Source organism: Canis lupus, chromosome 19 (genome assembly GCF_048164855.1).
Source record: "Canis lupus baileyi chromosome 19, mCanLup2.hap1, whole genome shotgun sequence".
NCBI lineage: Eukaryota > Metazoa > Chordata > Mammalia > Carnivora > Canidae > Canis > Canis lupus.
In genome coordinates this window covers 36,882,845-36,895,469 of record NC_132856.1, presented here as the reverse complement: position 1 = coordinate 36,895,469, position 12,625 = coordinate 36,882,845, and the positions used below count along the sequence as shown (strand labels likewise).

The 12,625-nt window shown below is 48.2% G+C and overlaps 1 protein-coding gene and 1 long non-coding RNA gene across 11 annotated transcripts in view; one reads left to right on the top strand and one right to left on the bottom strand.

Moving 5' to 3' along the window:
* The window catches only part of CACNA2D3 (calcium voltage-gated channel auxiliary subunit alpha2delta 3), a 945,543-nt gene that overhangs the window by 741,535 nt on the left and 191,383 nt on the right, over positions 1-12,625 (top strand). The gene's annotated exons all lie outside the window — the stretch shown is intronic.
* Positions 11,514-12,562, bottom strand: LOC140611325 (uncharacterized). The gene is made up of 2 exons (XR_012012599.1): positions 12,392-12,562; positions 11,514-11,734 (listed from the first exon to the last, which is right to left on the bottom strand). It is a non-coding gene; the product is annotated as an uncharacterized lncRNA (long non-coding RNA).

The window sequence follows — 12,625 nt, the reverse complement described above, 5'->3', positions numbered from 1 at the left end:
TTCCGTGTTTGTGGTTGAGTATGGTCTCCTAGTGCTTATTTATTCCAAATTGGAGTGGAACATAGTCAATAAAACAATCAAACCTGGGTCCTCTGCCAGTGAATGAATTAGCTTCCTATTTATCAGCTTTTTTAAAAGGGATGGAATGGAACCAGACGTTGGAAGTCACCAAGGTAACTTCTCTCCCTCTGCAGCAATGGAGATGAGCAGCTTCCACCTACACAGTTGACTCACACTGCCTTCCTGGTCTTTTATATCTCCTGGTCATGCAGCAAATGGTTTGTTCTCAAATAGTCCATCTGAGGCACTTTCCAGAGCTGTGGACACCAAGGGGGCAACTGAAAGGCTCTTAGAAAAGCAGGGCAGCCAGCCAGCATCAATCATCCCATGACAGTGCAAGTACTCACAAATACAAGTCCTTTCTGTTCTCACTGCTGAAACACTGTAGTGAATGGTTTCACCAAGTGATAGCCAGTGTCAAATTCGCATAAATGGGATGGCCCTGGCAAATGCCTCAGCATCTCACTTGTGAAAATCCAAACAAGATGAACCATTTTGCAATTGGCCCATGATAAGAACATAAGGGGTGCACCTGGATGGCTTAGGCAGTTGAACATCTGACTCTTGGTTTCCATTTGGCTCATGATCTCATTGATCTTGAGATGGAAACTCACATCGGGCTCCGTGCTTAGTGGGGAGTCTGCTTGAAGACCCTCTTCCTCTGCTCCTCCCCCCACTCTCTCTTGTTTGAGCATGCACTTTCTCTCTTCCTCTAAAATATAAAATAAACCTTTAAAAAAAAAAAAAAAGAACATAAGGACATAAGGAAGGGCCAGGCCATTTATCTAGCTCTGACCCTGATTTTATGAGATACTGAGAAGAGATTTGGAGTGATGCCAACCGTTGAGGATTACATGAATTAATCCATCTGAATGATCGATAAGTGGATGTTGACTCTGCCTTGAGTTTTGTGTTTTCTTTTAGGGCAAAAGACAGTGGTTTGAGTGGGAAGAACTTAACTTTAGTAACACACAGGTTGCCCTTGACTCTTGTCCTGCCACATCCTACCTGTATGACTTTGGATAAGTTGCATAGCCTCTCTGAGATTCATTTTCTCTTGTGATCCTGCCATACCTTTAATGCATAAGTCATAGCTTCATTGTCAGAGTACATGGGATAATGCATGCAAAAAGCCTTGTGTGACAAAGCAGGCCCTGGGACGTCATGGGGACAGCGGTGGTTATACCAGCTTCCTGCTTGTGTTACATTGGCTCTATCGATCTGTGCTCAGCTACTACAAAGGTAGGGAGGATTTGATGGTGGTGTATGCTTAGGAGGACCTAAAGGACACTTTTGATTATTCACTTGCTTCAAATTGTTATGATAAACATTGGTGAGGGATTGTGTACACACACACATACACACACACACAGTGTCCGTTTTCTAGGCCAGCTCTGTTGTGTAAGACAACAACCATAAAATGGGGTTCTTTGTGAGCCCTACCATGTGAGGAAACTAAAGTACATTGTTGTTGCTGTTTGTTTTTAAAATATCAATAAAAGTAATACTAGAAACCATGGTAACGGAAGAGTGATAGGTAAGCTAGCTAAGCATCCACCTGCATGCATGGCGTGCACAAGTGGTTTGTTCATCTTGGTTTTGTTCACCTCGACGACAAAGGCAGAAAGTCCCCCCCCTTTCTCCCTAAGCACCAGCCCACTCGGCACACAGTAGGGACTCAGGAAATGAACCAAAGAAGGGACCCTCCAAAGCCACTGTCTGTTTCCACTTGTTTTGGGACCTTCTGGAAAACATAAGTTGTGAGGTTGCCCTGGAAATCTGGTATCTGCACCGAACATCAGTCTCCCCTGCTCAGACCCGTCGCACATAGCTAGGGACAGCCAGCTGCCAGCAGCTCCCCTGGCTACCTGGGGCTGGGAACCATCCGTCCAGCTGGACTCGCCTCTCCCAACGCCCCGCCATATCATCGAATCCTGACTGAAAATGGACGTTCCCGTCAGTTCTGGACGGGGCTGCCAGATTCGCACAGTGGGTGTGAGTGTGGGGTTGTGGCCAGCAGGGGAGGATGGTGCAAGCTCACTTAAAATAACTCCGATTTGCTCTCCTTCTGCCACTGAGGCCCTTTTCTGCCTCTGCAGCCAGAAGAAAGAAGTGGGTTTCTATGAAGCACAATACCAATATTTTTCTAATTTGTCCAATAAAATCTCTCCCTTGAACTTCATGTTTGGCTTGATTTTATCCAGTATTTCCTTTAATCTTGTATGACTTGGGTGTGAATCATGAAGTGTCTCCAAAAACAGCTCAGATATAGGAGCCTTCACCCAGCAGACTTGCTTTGGTTTAATTGGCAAAAGTGCTAAAATAATACTTTCCTGTTGATAACGGGGTTCTCCTTGGTCTTTCTCCAAGTGTTTCTCAACCTCTCTATCCTTGCTGCACCTTGTGACTTCTGAGAGACTGGCGTTCACTCAGCAAACCTTTACATGGTGCCAGGTGTACTGGGTCCTGTGCTGGATCGGGGGCTGCACTGCATAGCTGTCTTCGAGTCCCTCTGGGTGAGGGAATGGGACAACAGCACAGCAAGAGGGACACAAATTAGACCCTGAGGGATGCTGTTTGAGTAATTCTTAGACATCTGGAAGTAGAATTGTTTTGTTTTGTTTTGTTTTCCTGGATCTTTACCACTCTTTAACATTCCGGTTAAAAATATTTCAAAGTACTGTTAGATTTTGTTTTCTTGTGCTTTATTTTCCCCCTGCCTTCCAAATATTTATGGATTTTTCTTAAAATGTTGAGCCTTGACCATATCTCTTTCTCTCTTGCCCAGCAGGGCATCGAGGGAAATAAAATTGGGAAGGTGCCACCGTTAGCGTGATCTGATTTTTGTTGACATTTTAGTGATCCATCTGCCCCTGCATTTTAGAAGAAAGGGTCATCTGAGTTGATTTCCTTCCCCAAGGAGGCCTGGAATGTGGACCTGGTCAAACCACCAAAAGAACACAAATAAGGCTCCTTTCCAGCAGCCACAGCACAGGCAGGGCTCCACCGAGAAGCCTGGGACAGGCAAAATCTAGGACTCATTTCCACGGAGACCACGTTGACATCTGCCAAACACTGTTTGCTCTGCGTCTGCAGGCCCAGGAGGTGGGGAAGGATGCTGGAGGGTTTCTATTCTGGACAAAAATTTGCCAGTCGCATCAGCCACTGAGTGTTGTGGGTGGATGAGATGGGAGGTAGGAATGATGGAGAGAAACCTCGGTTCTTTCCTGCAGTGTTTGCGGGGCACCCACTACGTCCTTGACCTGAGCAGGGTACTCGAGGTGGTTACAGAGATGTGCCCTGCCTCAAAGAACTCAAAATCTAAAAGGATGGATAAGATTTTATACTTTGGGTGCCTAAGTGACTATAGATAGTACTAGGGAAGGTGCATTTCTCTTTGTTTGTTTGGTATTGGTGGTGGTGGTTTTAGTGTTTTTCTAAAATTCATTGATGCCTATTTCTATGATAAGCACTGTGCTAAGTGTTTTACATGTTTTACATGTGTGAAAGCTTTCAATCATTAAGTAATTTAATAGGAAACCTAGCAGTAGGTGCTGTGCAAAGGCCCAGGGGCTCAAAGGAAGGGCGCCTACAGGGACAGGCCTGGGCAGAGAGGATCTGTGGAAAAGGCAGCCTGGAGTGAGACTCGACAGATATGCGTGCCTAGCTGAGGAGCTACGGTTCTCCATGAGGAAGGCAGATACCCTGCCTGTGATGAAGTGGTAAGGGGGCTAGAAAGTTTCAGAACCAGGAGCCCTAACCCAAATCAAGTTACATGTGCCAACTTCCTCGCCCCTGATTGGATCTTCAGGAAATGGGAAGTGAAGTGGTTGGAGACCAAGAGGCCTGGACTCTGCAGCCGCACGGATGAATAACAGGGTCATTGGACGATTATAGTTAGAATCTGTCTAGACTAGCACTGTCTAGTAAAAATATAATGTGAGCCACAAACATGAGCTGCTTATGTAATTTAAAATTTTCTAGTGGCCACATCTGAAAAAGCAAAAGAGAATTAGGTGAAATTAAGCTTAAGAATATATTTCAGTTAACCTAGTGTATCCAAAATCACACAGTTTCAACATATAATCAATAAAAAATTATGAAGGTGTTATTTTCCATTATTTTCATACTAACTTTTGAAATCTGATGTGTATTTTATGTTCTTAGGACATCTCATTTAGACTAGCCACAGTGCAGGTGCCGCAGAGCTGCATGTGGCTTGGCGCTACCGTATGGGGACAGCACAGGTCTAGAGCATGACCAGACATTTCGGGCCCTTTCCTGAAAGTGGGTTGGAACAAACCCCACCACCACCACCACCTCCTATTGCTCTTCCATCCTGGTCATCTGTGCAAACAGCGGATGGCTAGTTAGTTCCTTCCTTGTGGCCTCAACCCCTCCCTCTCAGGCTGTGGAGTGGAAATGGGGAGTTCGGAATTTGGGAGCATGAGGTCGCTGGCAGGGGCTGAGGGGCTCCTGGGGTTAGCCCTGCAGCTCTGGTGGTTTAGGCCATATGAGTTCGCTCCTAAGCCGCAGACCCCCCTAAACCAAACTGCTCGGCCCGGGCCAGTGGGTAGAAGGTCATTGAATACATGGGTAACATGTGGACATGCTAATAAATATATTCTTAGGCTGCCGTCCTCGCCTATGGAATGAAGTGGACAGTCGCATAGGCACATGTAAACATATGTGAAATGCTAAGTAGACCATGCCTATCACATGCCATTTAAATAGGAACTTTAAAGTTGGGGGGATCCCTGGGTGGCTCAGCGGTTTAGCGCCTGCCTTTGGCCCAGGGCGCGATCCTGGAATCCTGGGATTGAGTCCTGTGTCGGGCTCCCGGCGTGGAGCCTGCTTCTCGCTCCTCCTGTGTCTCTGCCTCTCTCTCTCTCTCTCTCTCTCTCTCTCTCTATCATGAATAAAAAATAAATCTTAAAAAAAAGTACCACTTTAAAATAAATTAAATAAATAAATAAATAAATAAATAAATAAATAAATAAATAAATAAATAAATAAAGTTGGGGGGGGGGCAATATTAGACTCCTTGTCCGGATCCAACTGATTTAGCTCAAGCAACAGATCATATGAAGAGATTCTGTGTTGTTCCAAAAACTGACAATGTGGAGTTTAGATGTGATCTTTAGATCCTTGTGCAGATCCTCAGTTATGCAGGGCCTGGCTCCCATCCCACACATCTCCTGCTTTTATTGTGTTGCTAATCCCTGCACCAAGACACCTCAGTTCATTTTCCTTCATTTCTTCTGCTCATCCACACCTACTCATTGCAAATGCTAAGGGTCCTTTTTGGGTCAGCAGATGTGGGTGTGGCCTCCCCATGCCATGCCCCCATCCCCTACCACCACGGTGCATTGGATCTGGCTCTGAAGTGTGCCCCAAGCCCTCCTACCTCTCTCTGTCTCTATGCCCTGGTCAGGGCCCCTGTTCTTCCGTCTCTCCCAAATGGCTTCAGTCCCTTTTCTGCTCTTCTCTGGGTACCTGGTTTTGCTTCTCCGCCCCCGCCACCCTGGCATGATTCACTCTGCAGGTCAGGGGGGGCTTTCACAGATGCCAATCAGATGGCAGGGTTCCTGTCTGGTATTTAGTATAAAACCCAAACTCCCGGCTGTGACCCCAGCACCCTGTTAGACCTGCCTCCACCTCCCTGTTTTGCCTGAGCATGTGTGGCTGCCCACAATGCTCACCTGTGTTCCAGGACTAAAATTCTGGTCCTTTCTGTTCCTCCAACCCTCCCCTCCCCCCACAAGCTCCTTCCTGCTCTGAATCCTTCTTCCTGCTTTTCTCTCTACCTGGAATTTCATCCCCTCCACATCCATGGCTGGCTTGCTCTAGTCTTCCGTGCCTCCTCGAGATGTCACCCCTGCAGAGAGGCTCCCCTGCTCATGGACCAAAGGAGCCACCCCCTTCCTAATTCATCTCCCTTCACATCCCTTGCTATGGTTTCCTTGGATCACTAATCACTCTGGGGAAATGTTGATGTGTTCAACTTTTCCCCCCACTGTCGCTTGAGGGTTCCTGGGATTTTGCTGCTGCGCAGAAGAGAGTCAGTAACTATTTGTTGAATGATTTTGATGATGTTTGAATGATGTTGATGACTACATGTCTGGGTACCAATTTCCCATGATAAATGAGAAGTGCAGGTGCCACACATTCACTCATCAAACATGTATTGAGCCCTTGCTATATCAGGCACAGAAATTGAATTATATGTGATTGGTCAGTCCCTCCTCTTTCTGCTCCTCTCTCTGCTCTCCTGCTTGCCTGAAGGCATTCATCAGATGCTCCTAGAGCCAAGCACTGTGCTAGCAAGTAGGGACATAGAAGCAGGACAAAGGGTGCCTCTGCCCACAGAAGCTCACTGCACAAAGCAAGAGTTCCCTGACAGCAAGAGAGGCCAAGAAGAGCTATGGGCTCACAGTGGGAGTTAAAGGCTACGTTAAATGCTTTTCTTGAGGAAACATGCCCTTGAAATGCAGAATGGTTTCCCAGAGGAGTTGGTATGCACAGAGGAGTTGGTATGCAACTGTGTCCACCCCACCACCCTCAAGGACATTGTTTCCCACTCAGCAGAGGCCCCACATCCTCCCCAGGACTCCTGTCCTCAGGCCTGACCAGATGCACGACTTCTTGCTCTGGTCTGGGAACCACGCGGGGCCCGGTGGGTCGGGGTGTTGGAGGTGGGGGCCTAAGGTCACTTACAAACCTTTCTCCCAAGCGCTGGCCTTCCTTCTCGCCCTGGCGCAGGCCGCTGATGAAGTGAAGGAGACTCCCCAGTAGGTGGCGCCCGGGCACCGCCTTGCGCCCTGTCCCCTGCACAGATGGTGTCGCCAACCGGCCAACCGGCCGGCACCTTCTCAGAAGGAAGCCCAGGAGACTCCAGCTCAGGCCTGGTCTGAGTCCATTCCGTTTAGTTTAAAAGAGAGAATTAAGGGATGCCTAGTAAGTGCATCTGCTCAGGGGAGTGTGTTCCCTGAGAAAAAATAAACAAGCCTGTGTGACCCCCGTGTAGCAAGCCTGTTCTTTTTGAAATACATCATTTGGTGAAAAAGAAGACAGAGCCTTGCTTGCATGCCTTCCTCTCGATGAAGTTGTTGACAGCACTGAATGGCCCTGGTCTGGACACTTGGGGGCAAGGAGTGCAGCCCTGAGCGGGGAACGCGCTCACCTCCAGAGCCTGGGCATTAAGCAAGGTTGCGGGATGCCCGAGTTTCTGTCGGATGGGAGCTACCCTCTGTTCTGCAAACCTCAATGACTCCACAGCCTCGGGGTCCCCCCAGTTCCGTGCTGGGTGTGTGCTTGGACACTGGGGGCCGAGATGGGGTTGAGCAGATGGGGGCTGGTACTCAGTGGGTTGGGATCCAGGCTCCGTGCTGAGCATCTCTGTGCATGTGGCCTTCTTAAGCCCTCACACTGTCCTGCGTGCTGGTGCCCGTCCCAGAGGGAGTAACTGACTTCTAGGCCGTGGACTGTCCCTCAGAAAGCAAACTGGGGCCAGTTCTTCAAGGGAAGAAAAAAAAAAACGATGATGATGGACCATGACATGCTCCTGGTCATTTTTCATAAAATTAAACCTATTCTGTTGAAAGAATGTCCTTAATTAGGAAGCAGTGTTATAAGGTTCTGTTACAGAGTGAAGTTTGAGCTGGGGAGCCTCCCTCTGCTCTCTGCCCTGGCACCCTGCCCTGGATGGCACTCGGCAGCGGCTCCTCTGTGCTGGGTGATGGGGTGGGGTTCGGCTAGTGGGGAGCACTCTGGAGAGGCACAGGGAGGCAGGTGGGGTGGGGGTGCCCCAGGACTGGCTGCACCCCCTCTAAAGCCATGCTAGCCTCCCTGTCTCTGTGGCTGTCTCTCTCTGGGTGCTATTAGGGCCCCTTCCTCTGTCCCTTTAGGCAGAGTACTAGAAGGGTCCCCATTGCTCCCAGCTTCAGGGGACTACACCATTTCTTTTCGTTTCCCTCACCCTGCCCACAGCACCCCATTACAATAGCCTCTTTATTAAACCTTCCTTAATTAGCCAGCGTGACTATGCCATGTGCTTCCTGCTGGGGCCCTGACTGATACAAAGGTAAGAGTAGATGGAAGGTTTGTTTTTCTTAAGTCCTGATTCTGCCAAAAAGGAAAGGAAGAAGAAGGAAGGCTGGAAGGAAAGCAATGGGAAGGAGGGAAGAGGAAGGAAGAAGGAAGAAAGAGCCCTCCTATCAGTTCCTTGTTTACTGGTTTATGTATTTTCCTCTCAATGCAGTGGGAGCAGAGAGCTTCCATATACCCTTCCAATAAATTCCCCTTTTGATCAAGTGATTAAGAATTGGTATCTGTCGCTTAGAGCAATAACAGCCTGACTGATAGAGCAGTGAAATCCCTAAGTCTGGGAGCCTCTGTTGGGGGTGGCTCTGACCGCAGCCCTCGGGGACCCCAGTGTGCACCCCTGCACCCTCCACCCCCCCTCCCCAAAGAGGTGTCTTCCCATCCCACCAGGCTTCTTGCATAGGCCTCTGAGTTTGGGCTCTGTACTAAGTTATAGAAATATCTTGATACATCTGCCCCTCGCTGCATGGCAAACAACCAGAATGCTGATTAGATTGTGTTTTGCTCACCTCTGTGTATCCCTAGCCTGGTGAGGTACCCAGCAGAAGAGATGGGGTGGTAAATAAGTGGAGAGAGAAGACTCACATCTAGGAAACTGATGACACACTGTATTATTAAGCACCAAGGTGAAAATACTGATAAATAAAATTTGTAAAAGCGCTTGGTGTCTTACTGTGGAAGGGGTGGCTGGAGAAGGCTGTGGGGAGCTGGTGTGCAGCCTAGAAGCCCGAGGTCATGGTCTGTGATCCAGTCCAGTCTAGCTTGCCCTTGCACTGCTGGTGCTGTGAGTCTTCCTCCCTCCCTCCTTCCTCCTTCCTTCCCTTCCTTCTCCCCTCCGCCCTCTACTCGCTCCCTCCTTCTTCCCTCCCTCCCTCCCTCCTTCCTGCCATTCCTCCCTCACCTGGCATCTATTCATTGGACACTTCCCATGTGCCACACACTCTATTAGATGCTGGAGATCTAGTGATAAAACAAGACAGACATAATTCCCCTTCATTTCCTGTTTGCAATCTAATGGAGATTTTGTAAAGCTCATAAGTAAACAAATAAATAAAAAGTACTACACATTTTGGCTAAACTCTCCAAAAGAAACAAAGATCTGAGAAAACAAAAAAGTAGGGAGAGGCACCTCCCTTAGCTGGATGGTCAGGGAGAGAGCCCTTCCTGGGTAGGGCAAGTTTAGCTGAGCCCTGAGGAAGGGAAAGAAGATCACTGTGCAGAGATGTGGCGTACTCATTCAGGCTAAGAGGACAGTGTAAGCAAAGACGCTGAGGCATGGGATGGTCAAGATGTTGTGAGCCTGGAATCTTTTGGTAGATTTAGGACAGACTTCCAAAGCATGAGGGGTGGTGACTGGAAGTTTTACTGATAGGGTCCTACTTGGGAATAAGCTTAGTGAAGCGCTTGCCCGTGTCCCTTCGGCCCCTACCATCTCCACTCATGCCGGCCTGGCTTGCAGCTGCCAGCACCTAGCTGAAGACTCCCTGGCTTTTGGAGGGCACTCCTCTGCAGCCCACGGCAGGCCAGAGGCACCAGAGAATTAGCATCCCTCCACCAAAGATTGCTGAGCACTCCCATCTCTCAGGCTAGGTATCTCGAGGTGCCTCCTAGGCAGTGGCTCCCAGAGCCCCGCCGTGGGATTGGGCTCTGGCTGCCCCCAGCGCTGCCAGGCTTCATGATGCACCTGGTGCTGGCTGCCTGCCTGTCTGGGTCTCTGAGTCACTTTGTCATGTCCCTACAGGCATTTCCTGACAACCCCTCCCAAGTGAAAACCTTGCCCTTGAATCCTGGTCTCTGGGACAGCGTCAGAAGGAATTCAAAGCCAGGACCCCAGTGGACTGATAATTCTCTGCAAAAATCTACTTGCTGTAGTCTGGAGCTTCAAATGCAGTTTCGTGTGAACCCAAGCAGGCCTTTGCACTAACGTGATGCCATCACTCACATTTTCCATCCTATCTCAGGCCCCTGCACATGAATTCACATCACACCAGCTTACTTGGAGAATCCACACTTGCACTTAGAAGTGCCACGGAGCATTGGCTTTGTGCTATTAATACTCAGGGGTAGGGGAGCTTTAAGGAAATTCGGTTTAGAGATAACGTTCTCGGCCGCTTCATTGTTTGGCAAAAGGATTTGATGAGGACAAAGCTTTTCTTTACACTGGACACACTCTGACCTTTGTTTTACTAGATTAATTTCATATCTAGAGTGCCACATCTTGGATGATGAATTAGCAATAAAAAGCTCATCAAAATGTAATTACATGCAATGTGTTGAATAATGATCTCTTAAAAATTCCTATAGATTTGTCTGCACCTCCTTCCCCTCGTGAGGGAAATGAGCCTCAGCTGCTAGCTACTAGCCCCGGCTCAGGAATGCAAACCCTAGCCATATTGTGAGTCTGAGATGGGAGAGCTGGCTTCTATCATTGCCCAGTGTCATCAATTGATCAATTGCTTTTCTGCATGTGATGCACATCTTTATATAATTTAAAGGACCATCTCCATGGGGGTAGGAATACACAGGAAGTGGAAGCTGAAAGCAGAGTGAAGCCCTCACCTCCTCCATCTGCCACAGCCTGTTGCAGGGAGGGAGTTATTAATTAAAATGTTAACTGCCCAGACAATAGCGGGCAGACCAGCATGGAGAAGGCCTGCAAAGCAAGCATTAAAGCTTTCATAACTGTAAATTCCAGGAAAGTTTGCTCCTCCTTAAAATAGGAAAACAGAACCATCTGTATCTATGAGAAGGCTTAACTGAGCTGTTGGAGTGTTGTTAGGCTTTCCCAAGGAGCCCGGCTGGTTTCTCTCCAGAGGGCTGGACTTGGACCAGGAGAAAGCCTAGCCTTACCCCTGCTCGGTGCAGGAGCCCTGTAAACCCTACAGCTGGGGCTGACAGCAGAATATTCAAATGATTCCAATAGTGAAAATGCCCACACTCATTTGAATAACTGAAGAATTCAATCATTTGAATGCCAATGATTATTCCTCCCGGAGTTTACATTTTAGAAAGACAGTGCATCTGAATCCCCATGAGAGCATTAAATTGCTATCTAATTAGCAGTTCCAAATTATATATATTTAAAAGATAATTAAAGGTTTGAATGCTGTTGGAATAACTGGTTATACATTTAAATGAATCACAAGAAATTTGTTAGTAATGTACAGAGTTTTCTTTTATTTCTTACTTCCCTCTTTGAAGTTCAGTAGACCCAACCTCTCGGGGTTAAGTTTGGTAGCGGTAAGATAAAGGCAGATGGTTTTAATTATTGCAGCTCCAACCTCCAAATAATTATAAGCAGCTGTCATTTTTACATAATCCTAAATGATAAGACCCAAAGAATGCAAATAAAAAGGTTGACACCATGGGCTTTTGGGCACAATAATTTAATTATGCCCACCGCACCGCGGGGCTGACCATTGCGCTTCACCAAGGAGATGCCTGGACCTTTGCGCTCCTCGCTTGACTTCTGTAACCGTGCGGCGGGCACGTGTGTTTCAGAACATACTTCCCAGGTGCCACTTCTCCATTCTCTGTGGATGTCCGCAGGGCAAAGGGGAGCACTAACACACTTGGAATACAGAGACAAGAAAGTTTGGCTCAACCAGGCAGAGCTTTTGCTGCACATCCTCCTCAGCCTCCCTGCCCCTTTCTCCTTGGGATGGGGTCTGCCCCTGTTCTTACCCCGGTGAACCGGGGTAAGAGCATCTACTGGGGTAGATGAGGGCATGGTCTTGCCACCCAAGAGCTGGCATTTCTCTCGCCTGTAGCTGGGGATTTCACAGAGTTGAGCCCTCACGCCACAGGCCAGGCCTGGTCCTGCCAGCCTTCACCCAGGAGGCTCTGGGTTCCAGTTTGCAATGTGAGGCTTTCTGTGCCTGTCTCTCCCTGGAAGGGTGGACCCCCCCTGAGGACAAGTCAAGGGGACACTTACACAACCACAGCTGACTTCTCCCAGTTGAACCCAATGACTATAAAACCAACATCGGACAAAGGCACACAGGCCAATGTAGGCAGACCTGTGGTCGCACTTGGCCAGACACAAGTCCAGAACATCATCTAAAAGGAAGACACACACACACACACACACACACACACTCCAAATTAAATCAAAACCCCAAGGACCCAAATGCCTGCTTCTCTGCAAAAGCCTCCCTTGGGTTGTCTAAGTTTCTAGTATATTCCAGGAAGATGGTTTGGGAGTAACTGGAGCAGATACGGTATTTACCCAGCTCCTACTAGAGCGGCGGAATTGGGAATTGAATGGCCATAATGCCCCTTACGTGGAAGCCTAGTTCATCCAGGCTCAAAAACAAATATAAACAGTACATTCGTGAATATTTAATGGAAAGATTCCTTTGTGAGTTAATAATCTGAGGCTCAGCTCCGTGCAATGTAGAGTTGCAGGGAGCTGGTTGATTGTGATCCCAGGTCACCTTGCCATCATCCCTTTGTTATGCCC